At 43.4% G+C, this 15,855-nt stretch overlaps 1 protein-coding gene and 1 pseudogene across 3 annotated transcripts in view; one reads left to right on the forward strand and one right to left on the reverse strand.

The window, feature by feature from the left end:
* Window positions 1-9,085, reverse strand: part of TTLL4 (tubulin tyrosine ligase like 4) — a 31,388-nt gene extending 22,303 nt beyond the window's left edge. For 2 of the 3 annotated variants that reach the window (XM_044751424.2, XM_014852557.3), the window contains exon 1: window positions 8,815-9,074. The gene's annotated coding sequence lies outside the window, so the exon portion shown is untranslated. Of the gene's footprint in view, window positions 1-8,814 lie in introns of all 3 variants that reach the window. The other variant, XM_044751425.2, reaches the window with a different exon arrangement.
* Window positions 1,421-13,619, forward strand: LOC123278414 (large ribosomal subunit protein eL37 pseudogene; annotated as a pseudogene).
* The last annotated feature ends 2,236 nt before the right edge of the window (window positions 13,620-15,855 follow it).

Below are 15,855 nucleotides of genomic sequence, written 5' to 3' on the forward strand. Positions count from 1 at the left end.
ACACAACGTGGGGCAGGGTCTCCAATTTTTAACGGGGAAATGCTCTTTAACCCCAATCCTTTGTGAAAACCCCACTGCCAACAAAACACAAATCCTTGCCTCGCCTTCAACTGAGAAAGCAGTTGCTGTCAGCAGCAAGGTGAGAAACAGGAGCCTAAAGGAACCTAGAGGCTGAGTAAGGACATCAGGGCTAGAGTTAAGGGAAGAAGGGGACAATGTGGGAAGCTCAAGGTTTTCTATGATCACTGTTATTCAAGGAGGGAACAGGTTATCTTTTAATCTTGAAATTAGATGGGAATGGCAGATTTAGTAAAGTCATGCTAAGTGAAGTGGTAAGAGAACTAATGAGACGAGAATGGGTCAATCACAGTCCTCACTTACTCAACCATTTAGAGTCAATTCACCTCTCAGAGTCAGGGCAGAAAATAAGCAGCAACTGCACAAAGACGACTTCAGGAAAAAAATATCCAGGAGGAAAGGGCTATGTTCTTGGGAGGGTGCTGATGCAACACAGAACTCCCAACTCGCCCTGTGGTACCGATTTCACCCTGACCTCAGCAGATCTTCACTTCTGTTCACTCACTCCATCAACAAGTCTTTGTGGCTTCAAATATGTGCCCTTGAATCCATCTCCTCTCCTCCATTTCCACCGTTATCACCTTAGTCCAAGCTACTATCATCTCTCAACTGCCGCCTTCCTGGCTTCTTCTCTTACCCCTTCTTAGAATCTGGTCTCCAGAAAGCAGCCGTGGTGCTTTTTGTAAAATGTAGCTTAAAGCCATCTGATGGCTCCAAGGCCTACGTGACACGACTCCTGACTATCTTTCTGACCTCATCCAGAGCCACTCTGCCCCGTCACCAGGCATGTTCCCTCCTGTGTCCCCAGGATCTTTGTTGTTCCCTCTGAAACACTCAGATCTCTGCACGGCCAGCTGAGTTCCCTCACTCAGTATTCAGTTAATATCACCACGTCAAAGAGGCCTACCCTGTCTACCCTAACCATGCCCCACCGCTAGTCATTCCCCATCACATTACCTTGTTTTAGTCTGTTTCGCTCCTCCACTATCTAAAATTACTGTATGTCAACATTTCCTTATAATTGCCCACAGAAACAATGAAGGAATAAACAAAAACTGATATTTTTTAAAAGGTTACCAATGCGGGGTGAGACTTACCTGTGCATACCTTTTTCTATCATTTTAATTTCTGAGCTATATATCTAAATCACCTAGTCCAAAACCACATTAAATTTTAAACTAAAAACTTCAATCATTTATGCATTCCTTTGCTATTTGTCTATCTTCTCATTTAGAATGAAAGCCCTTTGAGAACTAGGACCGTTTTCACACAGTGTATGCCCATTCTGGAAATGTAATCAGGGCTCATTAAATATTTCCTGAAGAACAAATGTACCTACAACATGTATGACGAGCAAAGCCACCAGCTGGACGTCTTCAGATTCCACAGGTGCTCCTCTCCCCCAACCGTCTCCTTGTTGCTACTTCTTTACTCAGTGCAGGAACTCTGCCACAGCCACCCCCAACTCCTTCAACAGTGTAGTGCGTTCTCCTCCTGAGGCCCCTTCTAAAATCCTCCACAGCTCCTCTCTTTCATCCCCTCTCACATCAAACCAATCTGCTCTCACAAGTTCATCTATTATCTGCAGGTGAACGGCTACTTTTCGGACCTGACCTCACTCACGCTTCATGTCCTCATCACCAAGGGTCTGCTCCACCTTTTCCACACGCGTGTCCCACTACTTCAGTCCAGCTCGTCACACTACCTCTGCACTCTTGACCTTCCAGTTTCAGTGGAACCTTCTTTCTCTCAGTCGCCAAAGAGGAAAACTTAAGTCACCTTTGGCTTCTTCCTTTCCCTTATTCTCCAAAGCCAGACCAGTCACAAAACTTGAGAGACTCTTTCTTTACAGCATACCTCCTCCTTTTATCTCCACCACCACCCTAGACCTGGACTATTGCCACAGCATCCAGACTGAAGTTTGTGTCTCCAGGGTCCATCTTCCCTAATTCCATGCTGTAGGCAACTTTGCTAGATTAACTTTGCTCAAATATTACTTGATGAGGTTACTCCCTTTCTAAAAATTTTCCGAGTCCCCACTAAATATCACCGTAGCCCACTAACCACCTGCATCAGAATAACCTGGGGTGCAGATTCCCCAGCCCCACCTTCAGGTAGGATTCAGTGGGTCTGGGGTGGCTGGGGCCAGGAATCTGCATTTTTAACAAGCATTCCAGATGCTTCTCATGTGAGTCAATAAATAAAATCCAGACATCTTCGCTTGGGTTGAAAGACCCCAAAGTCTGGCTTCAGTCCTTTTTTTAAGGCCTATTTCCATTTCCTTCCACCTTGAACACTGCTATATGAACTGGGCCGGTCTTACACTAAACTGGAATAAACCCCTTTCAAACCCGACTGCAGGCCTTTACTCCACTAAGCCTCTTCCTCCTGAATTCTTCCATATTTTATTTACCTTTTCCAGGCCCTGCTCAAGCCCCACCCTACCCATGAATATCCGCTGGGTATTTATTCCTCTAACTTGATACTGTGCAAAGGCTATCTTTTACTACTGCTCTCTCTCCACATGGATATGCCCATAAGCTCCACGATGGTTTTTACAGGGGCGCCCTGCGTATCTCCGACAAACGCAGAGCTGTTCCGGCAGAAGGGGGAAGATCACTGTCCTAGCTTGGCCTCCTCCTCAGCCATGTGGCCTAAGTCTTCTCCCCCAACAACTTCAGGGGCACTAATGCCCCCTAGAACAGAGTTTAAAAACAACTGACTTGGGGGTGATTAATATGTTCAACGTCAGTTATACCTCCATAAAGCCGTTAAAAATAAAACAAACAAACAAAAAAACCTGACTAAAGGGATAAGAAAGGAAGGTTAAGAACTGCAGAGCATTCTAAAGATAAACTAAATGGCTTCCAACATCCCTTTCTTTCTACTTGTTTGGCTGGCTCAGCCCAATCCCTAATCCCCCACCCTCTCAACAAGTGCAGGACTGTTGCAACAGCATCCTGACTGATGTCCCTGGCTCCAGCCGCTCCCCTTCTAGAGTATCCAGCCTCAGGAATCTTAGCATCCTGCGTTGTCATCTTTATACAGCATTCAGAAACTGCCTATCTCATTTTACCTTCCACTCTTTGTGGGGTAATTTTGCCGCAAGTTTCCTCCTTAAGTGAGAGTGAACGATAGGCAGCCTATTCTAGAAAATCTATGGCTGATGTCTCAAATCATCAAGTCTCCAGGGGCCAGACCCAGGCCAACTTTTACAAGGTATCTCTTTCTACAGAAAGCAATTATTCATTACCCACTGATTAAATCACTGTCCTATATTACAGTCTGTGGCTCTTGGGATCTGCAGTTTCCTTTTCCTCCTGTTCCCTCGGTCACCAGGGGAACTCAGGACATCAGAAATGGTTCAGAGTCTACAAGTCACAAGATCTCTGATGAGATGATCTTAATTGCTCAATACTTATGTTAGAAGATAGAACTGACTTCCTGGAACCAAATAGAATGGGAAGGAGTGTAGGAATCAGCCCATTTTCTCTCTCCAGATAAATCCCAAGAGCTATATCTCCCTAAAGAAAGCTGGAGGAGCAGTGAACTTCCTTATAGCCCTCCCGAGAAAGGAAGGTCAGCGCCCCAGCCCTAGTGAGAAGGGAGGGGCAGCAGCAGTTAAGATAGGCAGCTCTTGTGGAACACAGGTCAGTGATGCAAGCGGAGTGCACAAACCTGAGGGGAAACACAGCTTACTGCAGCTGGGGGTGAGGGAGGTAAATCCACAACTACTGAAAGAGAAAATGCTGAAGGCTTCACGTAACTGGGTGACTAGCTCTCCTGAAGCCCTGACCTTTATCAGCTTCAGAAAGAAACCTCTTTCCTCCTCCTCAGGTGAGCTCTAGAGCAGTGATCCTCGAAGTATGGTGCACAGAACCTGAGGGTCCCTGAGACCCTTGCAGGGGTTCTGCTAGGTGAAACTATTTTCATAACAAAACTAAGACAGCATTGGCCTTTTTTTTTTTTTTTTTTACTGTGCTGGCCTTTCCACTGATGGTGCAAAAGCAATGATAGGCCAAACTGCTGGTGCCCACGTGGGAATCAAGACAACGGCGCCCGGTTAGATCCTGCACCACCACACACTTCTTCATCGCACAGGGAAAGAATCAACGTCAGCCTGACTTAAGGACGTCCTTCACGACGCAGTAAAAACTGTATTAAATCTCAATCCTTGAGTACATCTAATATTCTGTGTGACAAAATGAGAAGTACACACAAAACGCTTATGTGGCATACAGAAGATGGTGGTTGGCTCTAAGTAGAGCATATATTATACGACTGAATTGCAGGATTTTTCTGTGGAACACCATGTTTACTTGAAATAATAAATGACACACGTGATGGTTATTCAGACTTTGGTATTTGGCAGAGATTTTCTAGAAAATGAAACAAAGTATGCCTGTCACTTCAAGGAAAACAACTGGCAGTATCTGTCGCCAATGATAAAACCGGAGCTTCCAAGAGAAAATTAGAATTTTGACAAAATTCTATCTGCCACCATAAGCTTGACAATACTTATACTTCCCAATAACCTAACCGGTTTTCTGAGAGGGGTGATAATATGAATATGATTTTTTGATACTGTATAATCAAATGTGGCAACATTTGGAAGATCTGAATAACTCAGTAACTAATTTTGCAAACAGGAATCACCCATGGGTAAAAGACCTGGTCAACTGAGAGACAGACCAATGGATTTTAATGTAACAAAGCATGAAAAGTTGGCTGATGTCATTTCAGATCCACATTGCTACTAACTTTCACAAAACCACCCCTTGACAGGTTTTGTGTACCAAAGAGGAACACCCACAATTATCTGAAAAGGCAATAAAATACTCCTCCCTTTTCCAACTAAATATCTGCATGCAGCTGGATTTTCTTCATAATTCAGCCAAAACAACTCATCACAATCGATTGAATGTAGAAACAGATAGGAAAATCCAGCTGTCTTCTATTAAGCCAGACATTAAAGAGCTTTGCAAAAACAATGACACTCTTCTCACTAGTCTTTTTGAAACAACTGCATTTAAAAAATGCTAGTTAGGGGCAGGCCTGGTGGCCAAGTGGTTAAGTTTGTGTGCTCCACTTGGGCGGCCCAGGGTTTCACCGGTTCAGATCCTGGCATGTACATGGCACCACTAATCAAGCCATGCTGAGGCAGCATCCCACATAGCACAACTAGAAAGACCACAACTAAAATATACAACTATGTACTTGGGGGGCTTTGGGGAGAAGAAAAAATTTTAAAAAAAACTCAAAACATTGGATCTGAGTATAAATAAAACAAGTCAAATGGGAGGGTAAAGCTACTTATGTTAACTTGTAAATGGGTTTATTATTTCTAAATGAATTAGTATTTCCATTTCTAATATGGTAAATATCAAGATAGATAGATATCCCACATTAAAAAATATATTGAAGACCCCAAAAAGCTTTTGAAGTGCATAAAGGAGACGAGTAAGTCTGAGAACCTCTGGTCTCGAACAGCACTGCCTATCCAGGATGTCCATGGGGGTTCCAAGGTCCTCTGGATTTCAGGACCTAAGAGAAATGAGCACTCTCAGCATTTGTTCCAAAATGCCAGATCTGGCTTTCCAGTTATGCCAAAGGAGAGGATGAAAAGGTTGGGGCATTAAAGAAAATTTTTCTCTGCATTTCACTGATAGACAGAAGTACCTGATCCCATGCTGAAATCCAGGGGGGCCTATGAGCAGACAATTCTAAGGCCATAGAAAGAATCTAGTCGGGAAAGCTAAACTCAACTCCCTATCATGACGATCAGACCCTGACGTTAAGATTTCATCTACATATGGTTTTTCAGCAAGTGACAACTTTTCATTTACACATTCACTTCTGTATATGATATAAATTCTCTGCCCCTCTTCTTCCATCCCTTTTCCTCCACCCACCTTTCAGTGTTGGTATAATCTTCTGAGCTCAGTCTTCTCACTGTGCCTGGCACACAGTAAGCACTCAATAAATGGCAGCTAAAATTATTACCACAAACTCTCCCAGGGCAACCACTTCCATCCCATGACCTCAACCACCTCCTACCTTCTCAACTTTCTATCATGATCCAGGCCTCTGCTGTGAGCACCAGGCCTACAAAACAACCTTCTGGGCCCTTCTACCTGGATGTGCTGCCGGGACTTCAAGTTGGCATGTCCCAGGTGTGGCTCCTTTATCTTTTTCCTCAAAGCTGCCCCTCCTCCTAATAGTTCCTTCTCATCACCACGCACCTGGTCACTACAGTCGGAAACCTAGGATCATTCCAGACTGCTCCTTGTCCCACTCTCCTTACATTTACTTTGCCACCAGGTTTTGTCAAGTCTACCATCTTCAACATCTCTAAACCCTATCCATTCCCAATGCGACCACCATAAAGCCTTCATCAGTTCTAGCCTGCTCTCTAGTTTTCTCAGTAGCTCCCTGCCTCCAGTCTCAAATCCTTTCTCCTCAACCCACACCCTGACTCTACAGTCATCTCAGACACAAACCTGAGGTTATTTTCCTGCTAATTATCTTTCTGTGGTTTTCCTCCAACATACTCTCAAGTGGTTTTACTCATACATCCCCAAAAGAACTTTTTTTTTTTGAAATATATATTTTCTGACTCTTTGAGGTTATAGGAGACTCTTTAAGATTTTTTATTTTTTTCCTTTTTCTCCCTAAAGCCCCCCAGTACATAGTTGTATATTCTTCGTTGAGGGTCTTTCTAGTTGTGGCACGTGGGACACTGCCTCAGCGTGGTTTGATGAGCAGTGCCATGTCCGCGCCCAGGATTCGAACCAACGAAACAGTGGGCCGCCTGCAGCGAAGCACACGAACTTAACCACTCGGCCACGGGGCCAGCCCCAAAAGAACTTTTTAAAGCATGTATTCCTTGCACATCTTAAAGCTGAATTCTAAAATTTTCATCACAAGTTTAAACAAGTTTATTCTTTTGTTAAGAGGTAGAAGGTATTAAATATTTTATAAAAAGAAGTTAACGATTAACTGCAATTGGAATAAACATTTCATGACTTGATAAAATAAGTTTTAACTATCTTATTGAATAACACACACCTAAAGGAAATCTCTTTTAAAAGTTTTTATCCAAGTTTTATCCAATACAGCTTAAAAAACCTGTGGTCCCAAGAAAACATTCCAGTCACATTTAACTGTTGTGTTCTTCTGAATTCAGAATATTCCAATAAGGAACAAGCAATGTTCTTTAAACACCCTAACAGCAAAGTGTATCAGACAGAGGAGACAGGAAGCCTTCCAGGTCTTTAAGGTAACTTAATGAGTATTTCCAGAATATTCTTTGTTTGGCAATCTGAGGTTTTTACACTCAAGACAATACACTATGGTAAACTTTGGGAAGTGGGTCCTCCCCTTTTTTTGTAAGGTCAGTTTTAGACAGTTCATTTGGAAGCTGAGGATCTGGAAACTGATTCTTCTAAAGCCACCGGTGCAGGTGTATCCCTTGGAAGTATTGGGCCTAGGTCACCCCGCTCGAAAACCACTGCTCTGGTGGATACAGTTCTACCACTTTAGCAAAACATCCGAGGCTCTTTGTGATCTAACCCTCATTAACTCCCCTCCTGCTGTTTGACTGGATGGCTCACTGCAATCCAGCTCAGGTCTGTCAAACGTTTCCAGTAGTCTTTTAAACCCTTGCTGTATCTTTTCTAAAGCTACTTTGTACCTGCAATGTCTTCTCACCTCTTTACTCCCAGAAAACACCTGATAATTTTTCAAGGTTCCATTGGTCCAATCAATAAGCAGCTGGTAACTTTCTGCACACCAAGGGGATGGTTTTTATGCAAACAGTGTCTCAGTATTTATTGCAAGAAACGAAGGACGGGATGAAACACTGTCCCAAAGGGTTCCCCGGCTACTAGTTGATTGGCTAAACCAACAGTTGCTGAAGTTAAGGAAGATGTGATCTGGAATATCTGAGAGAGCAGGGATGACTCCATAAAGGAAAAATTACAAATTTTCTAGATCCAGAATGGGAATGCAAAGACCAGGGAATGAGGATAATAGTTTTCCAAGTAAGTCTGGGTTAAATAGCTTTCTAATGTTCTCTCAGAGCGCACACCACACAGTATGACAAATGCTTGTTTACTTGATTACAATCTCGCCTAGACGACAAGCTCGGTGAACACGCCTGTCTTGTTCACCACTATATCCCCTCAGCGCCTTCCATAGCGCACTGGTTCTATAAATATTTGTCAACGTTTATTAAAAACTAGTCAACAACCAAATGGAGGAATGGGTGGATGGATGGATAAAGAGTTAAATTCCACAGGATCTCAGATCTTGTTTGAATCTCTATAGTCTAGGAAAGTATTTCTCTACAGATACTGAAGATGGGGAAGTAAAAAAGTGGGCATCCACGTTAAATTCAGCCGCGAAGCCTGAGAGGAGCTTGGGTGCACACCCAAGCGAGGAGAGTTTAAAGCGCAGCGCGGCGGGAAAGAGGCGGCACGGAGGCCCCGGGCGAGGGGATGCTGCAGGTCCGAGCACCCAGCTAAGTTCCCGGGGCGTGGCCGGGGACGAGAAGGGGTCCCGGGGGCGCCCAGTCCTGCTCAGGGAGAAGGCCGCGGCTCCCTCGCCCCCAGGGGATAGCAGGGCGGCGGGCAGGAAGCGGGGCTGGGGACCCGCGCGAAAGGCCCCGGGCGGAGGGAGGGGCGGGAGAGTCGGGCCGGCAGAGGGTCGCTGCTCCAGCTCCGCGGCCGCACTCACCTAGCGGACCTAGCTTCGCCCCGGCTCTGCGCCGGCTCCCTGCTGCTTCCTCCCGTGGGCTAATGGGCGGGCGGGCGGCCTCAGGCGCCCCTAGCAACCACGCACCGCCACGCGACTCGCGCTCCCAGCCGCCAGCGCCGCTGCCGCCTGCCACGCACTGCGCGCGCCCCCAGCGGACGGACAGAGGGCCTGGAAGGGGCGATAGCGGCAGGAGAGAGGCAGGCGCGCGGAATCTCGGGGGTTGTGGGGCCTAGGAGGGCGGGCCGTCAGCGGCCTCACGCACGCGCAGCCGCTTCGATGCGGGTGGGACCGGAAGAGCGGAATTCTGGGAGATGTAGTCCTGAGGTTAAATCCCTCCATTCTGGGACTCCAGGACTCTTCCTACTCTGGTTCTACCTAACACCGATGGACTGTTTCTTTGGCCGAGCCTTAGTTCGCTGCTCTGAAGTCAGAGTTCAGCCTTTATTCAAGAATTTTCTTAGTAGTTCTTTCCAGTAAAAGCCTTTGAGTTTGACCCCAGGAAAGGAGAGATCGCCAGATCCGCCTTGCTTCCCTTCAACTCTCCTTCTCCTAACCCCAACCCTCCAACAGGGTACAACTACAACCACCTGCTTTATGGGCTTCAGGTGTGAGCTTTAGGAAACACTGACTCAAGTCATTATCTCCACAGGCAAGACACATCGTACTCCCTCAGTCTCAGATGTCCTAGACCTAATGGATTTGAAGGTCTAAAGAGAACTGGAGGGTGAAAAGATCTTTTCTAAACAGTCAGCTACAGAAATAAAGGGGACAATAAAAGGTGAAACTAACCTAATGAAAATAATCTGAACCAGAGTAAGGACGCTAAATAAATGTTTTAAGTAAGAGTCATTGATGGATGCTAAAACCATTAGAGGGTTACGGGGGGAGTTCTGCACTGGAAGAGTGTATCTCCTGTATATTTTAATCAATCTTAGATCATGAAACATGGGACAGCTATAAAAATGTCTCCTGTTATGATGCAATTTGAGCTACACGGTAATATTTAGGAAGTAGTGTATTTTTGTCAAAAAACAAAAAATTTAATCTGAATCTAATCAATCTTTTGGCTCCAAGTTCCAGTCTATAGGAAATAAAGAAAAACAAATAGTACCATGAGAAAACAATCAGACAAACCCAGAATGTGGGCCAATGTACAGATGAATGACCTCTTTCTTCAACAATTTCAGAGTATAAAAAAAAGAGTGAAGGGGGGCCAGGCCTGTGGCCGAGTGGTTAAATTCGCACGCTCCACTTCAGTGGCCCAAGGTTTCGCTGGTTCAGATCCTGGTATGTACATGGCACCACTCTTCAGGCCATGCTGAGGCAGCATCCCACGTAGCACAACCAGAAGGACCTATGACTAGAATATACAACTATGTACTTGGGGGCTTTGGGAAGAAGAAGAAGGAGGAAAAAAAAGAAAGATTGGCAACGGATGTTAGCTCAGGTGCTAATCTTTAAAAAAAAAAAGTGAAGTGTTGTGGATTATAAGAGACATAACAAATGCAATGAGTGAGACCTTGTTTAGATCCTGATTCAAACCAACCAACTGTAAAAAGACATTTTTGAGACAATGGAGAAATCTGAATATGGACTGGGGACATTAAGAACATAGACAATGTTAAGAAACCATTATTAATTTTGTTATCGCAGTTGACTGAATGGTGCCCCTCATCAAAAAAAAAAAAAAAAACATATCCACATCCAAACTCCAGGAACCCATAAATATTATCTTATATGGCAAAAGATGTGATTAAGGACTTTGAGAGGATGCTTTTGAGAGAATTAGGAATTTTCCTGGATTATTTGGGTGGGTCCTGAACCAATAACAGTGTCGTTAGTGAGGCAGAGGGAGATGTGATAGCAGAGAGAAGACTCAAAAGAGGAGGAGGCAATGTGAGGAGGCAGAGCTTGGAGTGATGTGGCTCCCAGCCAAGGAACGCCTGCGATGTTCCTTCCAGAAGAAGGTGGAAGAGGCAAGGAATGGATTCTCCTCTAGATCTTTCTTAGGGAATGGGGTCCTTCAGACAGTCTGATTTCAGACTTCTGGCCTCCAGAACTGTGAGAGAATAAATTTCTGTTGTTTTAAGCCACTAAGTTTGAGGTAATTTGTTCTGGCAGCCACAGGCTACTTTGACATTTTGGTTATTTAAAAGAATACCTTTGTTTTTTACACACATACAGATTTTTGGGGGGATTAAATGATATGATGAAGGGGGGTTTAGTTTTGCTTTAAAATCCCACAGTAAACACCACAGTAGCAATGAGCACACCTAGGCACCCAGGGCTTAGTTTCTAATACCATTCTCCACAAAAAGGAACAAGGAGGGCCGGCCTCATGGCCGAGTGGTTAAGTTTGTGAGCTCCACTTCGGTGGCCCAGGATTTCTTGGTTCGGATCCTGGGCGCGGACATGGCACCACTTGTCAGGCCATGCTGAGGCAGCGTCCCACATGCCACAACTAGAAGGACCCACAACTAAAAATATACAACTATGTCCCAGGGGGCTTTGGGGAGAGAAAGGAAAAATAAAATCTTTAACGAAAAAAAAAACGAACAAGGTCTCCTTGAAGAAATGGCTGATTCTAGCACTAGGGCAGGAAATATACGAGATGAGCTGAAGCATCTTGTAGTACCAGACATAAAGGAAATGTTCTTAAAAAAAAAAAGAAAACAAAAACCCCACATTGGTGGGAATATGTCACAGGAGCTAATCAAAAGGACGCCCAGTGACCAATGCTGGATCAATTTGAGCAACAAAATTATGTAAAGTAGTAGGTGGTTTATAACCCAAAGTATAAAACAAATATCCATGAGTCTCTGGTATAAATAAATGATTGAGTATGTTCGCAAACGTGGTAAAGAGACAACTCTCCTGGGCAGAAGAATTCCAAATAAATTATGTAGATACTCTGCCCTAAAGGAGAGGAACATAACCCCCCACTTCTTAAGTGTGGGCTGTGCAGACTGACTTCTTTCCAAAGAGCACAGTATGGAAAGGGGGGTGGGCAGGGCAAAAGGAGTAACAGTAGAAAAATCTGACAAACGCTACTTCTGTCAAGTGATCAAGGTCAACATCAACAGTCATAAATCATGTAGATAGCATGTACCCTTGACAAGTGATGAAAATGGCACTTTACTTTTGTGATCTTCCTCCCCAAAACCCATAACCCCAGTGTAATCATGAGAAACATCAGACAAATTCCAATAGAGGGGCATCCTACAAAATAGCTGACCAGTACTCCCCAAAATTGCCAAGGTCATCAAAAACAAGAAACTTCTGAGAAAGTGTTACAGCCAGAGGAGTCTAGGGAGACGACTAAATCTAATGTGTAATGAAATCTTAGAACAGAAAAAGGACATCAGGTAAAAACTAAGGAAATCTGAATAAAATTCAGGCTTTAGTTAATAATATATTGATATTGGTTCATTAATTATAACAAATGTATCACAATAATGTAAGATGTTAATAATAGGGAAACTGTTTATAGGGGCAGGGTATAATATATGAACTCTGTACTATCTGCTCATTTTTTCTGTAAATCTAAAACTGTTCTAAAATATAAAGTCTATTTTTAAAAAAACCAAAAAACCTACAGCAACAGAGACCTGCCCAGCCCACCATAACCTACTGATCAGAGGTAACTTCACCAATAATGGGAAAAAGCACCATCACCAGCCTCCAGATAGGATGTGCAAAGAAGACATTTCAGCATTTATGTAGTGTTTCTGCTAAAAATGTATAACCTGAATCAAATCACAAAGAAACGTCAGAAATACCCAAATTGGCCTGTACTCTTCAAAATGTCAATCAGTGTCATAAAAGACAAAGAAAGGATGAGGAATAATTCTAGATTAGAGGCTAAAGAGGCATCACAACCAAACACAAAGTGGGATCTTGGGTTGGACCCTGGACCAGGGAAAAAAATTGATATAAAGATGTTATTGGAACAATTGGCAATATTGGAATATGGGCTGTAGATTAGTTAACAGTATTATATCCATGTTAAATTTCCTGATTTTGTTAATTATACTGTGGTTATATAAGTTAATATCCTTGATCTTAAGAAATTCCTGCTTACGTATTTAAAGGTAAAAGGGTATGATATTACAACTTACTCTCAAATGGTTCAGAAAAATATGGTACAACTAATTGTGGCAAAATGTTAACAATACTGAATCTGGGTGAGGAGTATATGGGAATTCTTTGTACTATTCCTACAACTTTTCTCTAAATTTTAAATTATTTCAAAATAGAATGCTTTTTAAAACTATAGCAATGACAAAATTTTAAAAAATAATAGGTAGCTCTCCTGGCCTCTGGTCTTGGCTGCAGAAGCGAGCTGACAAAGGGAACCTCATCATTGGGAAAGCATCTAAGACACACAAGTTGTGCTGCCACTGTGGCTTTAAGACCTGCCACGTTCAGAAGTCAGCCGGTGGCAAATGTGGCTACCCTGCCAAGAGGAAGAGAAAGTATACCTGGAGTGTCAAGGCTAAAAGACAGATAGCGTCGGTACCAGTCGAATCAGGCACCAAAAGATTGTATCTCACAGATTCAGGCATGGATTCCGTGAAGGAAAAACACCTACACCCGAGACGGCAGCTGCTGCAGCATCCAGCTCATCTGAAGGAGTTCAGTGATTAGTCACGCAATGAATGTTCTGGTTTAAAAAAAAAAAATAGGTAGAAGCAGTGTGGCAAATGTTGATAGCAGCTGAATCTGTGGGATCAGGTATGGGGGTTTATTATGCCACTCTCTCTACTTTTACATGTTTGAGAATTTTAAGCTCCCTCTTCTCCCAAAAGTCAAAACACATATACACTCATACACACATAAAACTAAACACAGGCACAAGTCCTCAAGCCTTCCAGACATTCTCTGAATTCCAGGCACTACTCAGACCGTCCACTTCACATCCTCTCAGCACTTGGTGCAATGATCGCTAGATGTAAAATTGTTTACATATTTCTAACCCTTTCGATTGGATGCTCCCAAGGATAGGAACATGTTTTATTATGCTTCCTCATAAAACTATTGCTTTATACGATAGCCTAAAAAGTTTGGATGTATATTTAATTTCTCTACATCAAATTGTTTATGGACCAGATAAGCATGATATTTCAAGCTATTATTTAATGAATTGTTTGGAAAAAAATAATTTTCATAAGGTAATTCTCCCTAGTTTATATTTTAGAAAAAATACCCATATTTCAAAATACAATACTGTATTTGCCTAAATTCAGACAAGTCTTAGTGAAGTACTGTGGTTTTGTTAAAAACAAAAACCAAAGTTCCGATCTGTTAGCGATGTATACCAAAGTACTTACGGGTAACATCATTATGTTGCCCAGGATTTGTTTTAAAATACCTGAGTAAAAAAAGAATAGATATGGTAGCTCATGAAGCTGTGATGGGCTTCACTGAACGAAGCTCTCTACTTTGGTGTGTTTGCAAATTTTCAACTAATATATTTAACATGTTCAAAACGGAACTCGATCTTTCATACGCACTACCACTCTGTATTTCAGTTAATGGCAGTCCCATCGTTCCTATTGCTCAGGCCAAAAATCTTGGAGTCCTCTTCATCTGCCTTCTTTAGTTCACACCCCCACATCCAGTCACTCATGAAATCTTATTTGCTGTATGTTCAAAACATATTCAAAATCTGACTACCTTTCACCACTCCATAGTACCACCCCGGCCAGGCCACCATTCTCTCACCTGGATGATTACCATAGCCTCCCAACTGCCCACCCCGCCTCCCAGCCTCCCCAACTCCTCAGCGTCCATTCGCACCAGAATGAAGAGTAATTTGTTAGAACACAAAGTAGATCACATCATTCCTCTGTTCAAAACGCTCCAATAGATCCCTGCTCCCTCCAAAGTACAAGGTTTACAAGGCCCACGTGTGGTCCCCATTACCTTCCTGTCCTCATCTCCTACTCTTCTCCCCTTTCTTCACTTCTTCCACCCAAACCGGCCTCCAAGCGGCTCCTCCAGCACGCTGGAGCCAGCGCTGGCAGGCGTCCATCTCAAGGCCTTTGAAGTGGTCATCTCTCTGCCTAGGTTTCCCTCTGACAGCTGCCCTGCTCATTCCCTCCTCTCCTTCAAGCCTTTGTTCAAGTGCCACCTTCTCAGTGAGGCCTGCCCCAACCATCCAACTCAGCACACCTCATCCCCTTTCTCTGCTTTATTTTTCTCCAGAGTTTTTATCACCTCCCTACATACTATATATAATTCAACATTTTAATAAGTTCACTGTCTCCCTGACCAGAATGGAAACTCTCTGACAGACAGGCACTGCTTTATCTCCTGTACCTAGAACAATATCTGGCACAAAGAAAGCATTCCATGAATATATGTTGAATTGAATTGAAATAATCTGGATAGGAGGAAATTATGGTGGTCTCTAGAAATAATGTTACTTTTGCTAAAATATAAACACAGTGAGCAATGAAGATGACAACTAAATAAAATTCCTTATAAAAATAAAGGCACCTTACTTGTCTTTCATTCCTAAAACAATTGGAATTTGAGGAAGAACAAAAAGCAGTCTCCCCATTTTATGGATGGAGAAATCAGGGCCCTGGGAAGCTTGTCGCAAGCCATCCAGTGAAGTTTAAGCTTTCTAGTCTGTTTCCTGCTGGATTACAATGCTAACTAATGGGTCTGCCAAATGCCCCTTTCTGGTACACTGCACAATCTCCATAAACAGCTGCCCTTCTAAAGCAGCTGGGCTTCCCTATATATTTAGACCAAATATTAAAACTAGTCTCTAAGCCTGAGATCTCAAAGTAATTCAGTTTACCTCTCTGTTCAGTTCTATCCTTTCCTATTTCAGCTCCAGTGGCCTGAGCTTGGAAGCAGATGACCACATGTAGTTCATCTGGGATGGAGGAAGCTAGAGGGCAGGCAGAGATATAAATAAGCTCCCCAAACCAGGATCTCGTGTGCTTCCAGCACCACACAGCAGCTAAAAGAGGCACTGAACCTCCCCACGCCCACCCTGGCAGCTCA

Source organism: Equus asinus, chromosome 19 (assembly GCF_041296235.1).
Source record: "Equus asinus isolate D_3611 breed Donkey chromosome 19, EquAss-T2T_v2, whole genome shotgun sequence".
Lineage (NCBI taxonomy): Eukaryota > Metazoa > Chordata > Mammalia > Perissodactyla > Equidae > Equus > Equus asinus.